Raw genomic sequence first — 6728 nt, 5'->3', positions numbered from 1 at the left:
GGTTGCGAATCTAAACTTGACGAGACAACCCCTACTTACAGTGTATTTCCTAGAAATTACACAGTATTCCGGAAAGATCGAAACGACCGTGGGGTGGTGTCTTTGTAGCAGTGCATAAGTCTCTCATCTTAACCAACTGTCCGGAGTTCAACTCAAATAGTGAAATCATCTGGTGTAACTTACAATTCACCAACGCAAAGCCACTATTTATAGCCAGCTTTTACCGTCCCCCAAGTAACGGAAAGCAAGACCTTGAGGAACTCCAACTCTCCATCGCTAAGGTTATGACTAAACACAGAAGAAGTCACCCTAACATCATCATTGGAGGAGATTTCAATCTTCCAGACATCGACTGGGAATCCTGCTCACTGACCAATCCAAACCGTGCAAGCATCCATCAACTTTTGCTTGACACCTTATTGGAATTCTCACTGACACAACTGGTAAGGGATGTAACCCGTCCTGCGTCTAGTAACATTCTGGATCTTCTTTTGACGTCCAACCCTGGCCTCATTACAGATGTATCCATTCATCCTGGCATATCAGACCACAACATTGTGTCCTTCGTCTTCTCAGGAAATCCGAAAACAGCCCGTGCCCCTCCCAGGAAGATCTACCAATTCCACCGAGCAGACCACCAGATCATTAAAGAAACTGTTGAAAAGTTTTCAATCGATTTCTTCCTTTCATCTCCAGAGCTCCAAACTGTAGATGAGAATTGGAACAGGATATCTGTGTTCCTCAAGAAGTGTATGGAGGATCTGATACCATCAAAGATGAGCAAATCCCGGCGACACCTTCCGTGGATCACCACCGACCTCAAACGAAAAATGAGGAAGCGTGATAGGCTTTTTAAGAAAGCCCGTAGAAACCCCAGTACGTCAAAATGGAATGCTTTCAGACAGCACCGCAACGTGGTAGCGAAACTAGTTCACCAAGCACACCACGATTACGTGAACAACATCATAGGGAACAGTCTGCAAGGGAACCCCAAGACCTTCTGGTCCTATGTCAAGCAGTGTCGGACTGAGAATATGGAAATCCCATCGCTTAGATCTGACAAAGGCATCCACACGACCAACAAAGACAAAGCAGAGTGTCTCAACTCCTTCTTCCACTCGGTATTCACCAACCAACAGGTTTGTAATGCTCGTATGGAAGGTTCCTCACACTTTCCTGATATTGGCCATCTACACATTCATCGTCCTGGTGTGGCAAAGCAGCTGTCAAATCTCAACCCATCCAAAGCTTGTGGGCCAGACGAACTTCCACCTAAACTCCTCAAGCTTGTAGCTGACGAGATTGCTCCTGCCTTAGGATTCCTTTTTCAGCAGAGCTACAACTCTGGCACTGTTCCAGCTGAATGGCAGCATGCATTGGTAACACCCATCCACAAGTCCGGTGATAAGTGTGATCCAGGAAATTACAGGCCTATTTCCTTGACCTGCATCTGCAGATGACCAACATGGATTTCGGCAGAAACTTTCCACCACCACACAACTCATCTCTGCTACCCAGGATTGGGCACACACCTTACAATGCAGAGGCCAAACAGATGTCATCTTCCTTGACTTCCAGAAAGCTTTCGACCGAGTACCTCATCGCCACTTGCAGACCAAGCTCGAGCATTATGGCATAAGAGGAGACACATTACAATGGACTATGTCGCTACTTTCCAACAGGCAGCAAGCAGTTGTTGTCAAGGGCTCCCGGTCATCTTGGATGCCTGTTACCTCTGGGGTACCTCAAGGTTCAGTGATCGGACCAGCCCTCTTTTTGCTGTACATCAACGACATCACTGCAAATATCCAGTCCAAGATGCGCCTCTTTGCTGACGATAGTGTGATCTACAGAGAAATTCACACTAAGAATGACACCTCCATCCTTCAGCAAGACCTTCAAACCTTGTCTGACTGGTCAGCGAAATGGTTCATGGCTTTCAATGTCAAGAAGTGCGCCTCCCTTACCATCACGAGGAAAAGAACACCAATACAGCATGACTACCAGATTTCCGACGAGATAATACCCAGGATAGACAAGTACAAGTATCTCGGGGTAACTGTAACCAAGGACCTTCGATGGAATACACACTGCCAACTCCTACTGAACAAGGCCAACAAAACCCTTGGGTTGCTGCGGAGAACCCTGTCACCATGCACCAAGGATGTGAAGTCAAGAGCATACACAGCCCTGGTTCGACCGCAGCTAGAGTATGGCGCTGAAGCCTGGAACCCCCACACTTCTGGTGCTGCCGAAGGTCTGGAAAGGGTACAGAAAACAGCTGCTCGTTTTGTCTTCCGCGACTACCGAAGATCCACGTCAGCTACAGGGCTTGTTTCCCAGCTGGGATGGGATAAACTGCACACACGTCGTCTTCTAGCACAAAGCACCATGCTCTTTAAAATACACCACCAGCTAGTCAACATTTGTCTTCCTCACCTCATAACCAAAGCTACATACATCAGCAGAAGAGACCACACACTCAAGCTCTCTGTTCCTGAGGCAACAATCGACTCCTACAAGTACTCATTTTACCCCCGCACCATTCGCATCTGGAATCAACTACCATTCACTGCAGTTACTGCCCCAACAGTTGCTGCTTTCCAGATGACCGCCCTCCCTGTCATCAGAGGGTTGGAACCTCCTGTAGGTTCCAGAATGCTGTAAACCATATAGCAGCATGATTATTTTTACTTGCACGTCACTATTTTATTGTACATGTATAAAGCAATTGTACACCCTTTTGTTGTCTGCACCTTCACCTGCTGTCACAACACATCCCATCCCAGTATAGCTTGGAAAAGCTGCTTCAGGGATTACCTCATCAAGTATCAAGTCAAGTGAGTGAGGTGGGGGGGGGGGGGGGGGGTAAAGAGCGCATTTCTTTTAGTTTTATAGGTCCCGAATATTTGAAAATTGCGCGGCCGCAAATTCGCTTAGTTGGGGGGGGGGGGGGGCACGTCCCTGATGGTCAGTACATTTTTGGCAAATTTTGCTGATTTTAACATTTTTTGGGGGCCAGGGGGGCACGTGCCCCCTGTGCCCCCCCCCTTGATCCGTCCCTGGTATTAGGGTCCCTAACACAGTCCAACTCCAAGCTCTAGACTAGACTATGCTAGAATAAATTTTTTTTAATTTTAATTTCAGAGTCGGACTAAAAGGTGGAGTGGACCACAAGTCGTATCCACCAAATAGACCTTGGCTTTAGTCAAAGACTCAAAAGTTCTCTTCTGCCGGGTCTCTACAGTCTTGGACTTCTCATTTTTCCTTGGCCTCGGGCTCAAGGAAAGGGTTTGGATATGCAGAATGTACTGAAGTTCAATGTCTAGGTGTACAGCTATAGATCCTACTGTGCTAAGCGGCCTTGTGGAGTGATCTTCTTACTAGTAAGATTTGCATACCAATAATAAAACGAAGGTAAGTTTTTTTTTGTGTGGTTCTTCTAGACCTATTTATTTGTTGTTGAGTGTGTAAATCTTGATTTTCATTAAATTTTCTACGTACAATCGCAAACTGATAAATCCATGTGAGGGGGAAGTCAACTATGACATGTCTAAATCATAGATAAATTACTTCATCAACCAGCCTGATTAATATTGTACAAATAATAGGGCAGCAATTAATGAATAAAGAGGTGATTGAACAAACTGTAATGAGAATATATGTATGATGAAAGCTGCTCTGTTTGTTTTATACCTCTTTGCCTTCTACTCATGACAGGGGAATGTTCATTGAATCTGTGTACAACAATGTTTGGTTCAAGAGCAGGGTATCCGAGATCAAGATTAGACTCCATAGTCAATCTTCCAAATGTCTAAAACTTACAATTTGGTTGGTAACAATGTCTTGGACCGAATACATGTAAATTACTGTTGTAATTACTGATAAAAATGTACTTATGTTCTTTTGAACACATTTGATACAGTGACAATAACTTTTCTGAAAAATTGATGTGCTCTCTTCATAACAAATATATGTATCTCTGTTTTAAATCCTAGGTTGCAAAATAAAGAGCTATGGCATCTGCATGTACTGCTAGTTCATGACAAATGAACATTTATTGTCCATCTCTTCAAATTGAAAAGGTAAGCCGTATCAATTACCAAAATTAATCTATCATTTTTCATAATCCTTGTAAGAAGTCTCATACCCATCTTACCCATTCTGTTAGATAAAACATACACAAATGGTAATGAAAGGATATTTTTTTTTATCCAAAGCAAACAATGAATCATTTATCTTCTGTAACTATTTTTTATTCTCCTACTTTATTTATTTAGCAATTAAAGTATTTGAAATAATCATAAATACAAAAAATGAAGATTGATTTAAAAGTTGTACTAGTATTTAGTAATTGATTCATTCATACTCTTGTGAGTAATGTGCCGCGGGATTCCATATCCTTAAACTGCTGGCGAACAGAGCAACAAGACCAAGCTCTGTAATTATTAGGATCTCTGTCCAGTAGTGCCGTGTTTGTGCCATCAAACTGGATCGACCAAATCAATTGATTCATAATATATGTATATGCAATATTTTTCCCGTAACATGAGAGTAATTTCAATAGTTTCATACTATTAATTAAATGTATTGTTAACTGTATAATTGTTTTAAATGGGGGCACGCTACAAGAGTCCTATCTCGCACCCCGGGGCAACGTGTCTGACACGGCCGCCGGGTTGTAACAACTACTCCGAAGATCAAGATTACAGTAATCTTGATCTAAGGAGACACGAACGAACGATTCATTTATTACATAACTTTCAATTCCTATTCTAGACTGCAGAGCCTGAATTACCTGCAACGTTATGCTTCCTGTGAAACATCAGCCAGCCTACAAATAGAAGCTCCCTTTTCCAGCTTTAAGCAAGAGGAACCACAATGGGATACAGATCTTGGTATCATGGACTGGTCACTTTTTACAACCAACACTACTTGTAAAATAAGATTTACAAATTAATTCCTATAAGCTATTAAAAATGCTCTAGTCAAGGTACTAAAATTTTGCCATCGAGTTTGAGGTTTTGGGTTTGATAAAATGTTAACATAAAATATTTTAAAGGAAGTTAATGGTTTAATGATACTTCCAAGATTTCCTATATTTTGAACAGAATTTTAGAATCTTGCAAAAGAAAAGAGAAGAAATAAAAAGCTATTATTCTGTCATGGAGGTTATTGTTACCAAACTCGCATTACAAAGATTATTTTGTTCATGGCAATAAATCTTAAAATATCAAATTGGAATTTCTTAATTAGCAATTCATCTGAGCAGCAGTTTGATGACCTATTTGGAACTCTTCCTAGAGGCACGTCTTGCATGACTATGTATCGATAATTACCTGTTGGTGCTTAAAGTGCTATTGTAGCAATTGCACAACAACAAATACAAAATAAACAACAGAACATTGGGATTGAGTGAAAACAGATTTTTCCTGCAGGAAATATATTAACTCTGACTTATGTTGTCCTTAGAATTTTTGTCAAAGCTGATAGAAAAGAATTGATGATTAATTTTCATATAGACAAACTATTGCATCAAGAAACCACATTCTCACCGACTGCGTGACCTTACATGACAATGTATATCATCCTTAGATTAACAACTGTATGAGTAACAGAAATATTTGTGACAAGTATTACTCTTTTAATCTCCATAAAGGTAACTCGAATAGAGAGTGGCAGAAATATTGTAATTGTATTCCTTGAATGTGTTTGCTATGCTCATCATTTACAAAATGTAGATTTCATTCATTAAAGCATAAACATATTGATTATACTTTAAAATCTGTGTTAATTTTATTTTGTATGTATTTTTTGTCTTTTAAGAAGATAAAAAGGGGGGGGGGATGAATAGATGAGATTGTACGCTAGCGCATGGTGATAATAATTACATGATGATAAAGGGCAATGATGTGATTCAAGAATGGTGTGTTTGTATGCTGGTGAGTTATTGTTATAAGTTGGTGTTTATTTATTCATTTTTGTTCTTTATTTATTTTTTTGTGGGGGAAGGGGGGTGTTCATGAAGAAACAAAATTACGGCAAGCAAAGCGTTGTGATGGGAGTGTCGTTTTATGTTAATGAGAGAGAGAGAGAGAATATGAACGAAATAAGGACACATAATTGTAAGCGCATATGGTAAAAAAAAATATAGAAAAAGGGGCACATAACAAAATGGAAAAGGGTCACTTCTAAGAAGAAAACATAAAAAGTTATTAGAAATAACAAGAGGAACTTTAAAACAAAGTGAAAAGGGACAAACTACATGAAGGAAAAGTGCACTTGTAATAAACAAAAAGGGATGTTAATCAGATGTTAAAGGGGCACTTAAACCCTATCTAGCATGGGTTATTTTGAAACTGCATAGCCTGGGGGGTCCGGGCCCCCTCCCCTGGAGAAAAAAACGTGTAAGAACACATTAACTGTACCATTTTTTTTGGAGATGGGCCCCCTCTCCTGGCGCTCAAGGGAGGGGGAGGGGGGAGGTGCGATTTTTCAAATTTTCGAGGCCCCCCCCCCAATAATTTTTTTTTGATTGTTCACAACCCCCCCCCCCCCCCCCCCCCCCCCACTGAGCGAATTATCGGCCGGCTGTTTCGCTGCTAAATATTGTCTCACGAATTGGGCCCCCTCCCGTGCCACCGGCTGGATAGGCCCCCCCCCCCAGGCTAGATAGTGTTAAGGGGAAAACGGGCCGCCCATGTATTTTTGAAGAAAAAATGGGCCAT

General features: G+C 41.2%; 1 long non-coding RNA gene across 1 annotated transcript; it reads left to right on the top strand.

The window, feature by feature from the left end:
- The first annotated feature begins 3966 nt into the window (after positions 1-3966).
- Positions 3967-4974, top strand: LOC115920666. Its single transcript, XR_004062460.1, has 2 exons — positions 3967-4085; positions 4780-4974. It is a non-coding gene; the product is annotated as an uncharacterized LOC115920666 (long non-coding RNA).
- The last annotated feature ends 1754 nt before the right edge of the window (positions 4975-6728 follow it).

The sequence above is a fragment of the Strongylocentrotus purpuratus genome, unplaced genomic scaffold, assembly GCF_000002235.5.
Source record: "Strongylocentrotus purpuratus isolate Spur 01 unplaced genomic scaffold, Spur_5.0 spur5_scaffold_9, whole genome shotgun sequence".
In the NCBI taxonomy this organism is placed as follows: Eukaryota; Metazoa; Echinodermata; class Echinoidea; order Camarodonta; family Strongylocentrotidae; genus Strongylocentrotus; species Strongylocentrotus purpuratus.
The sequence above is the reverse complement of the archived record's forward strand: the minus strand, read 5'-3'. Positions and strand labels throughout refer to the sequence as shown.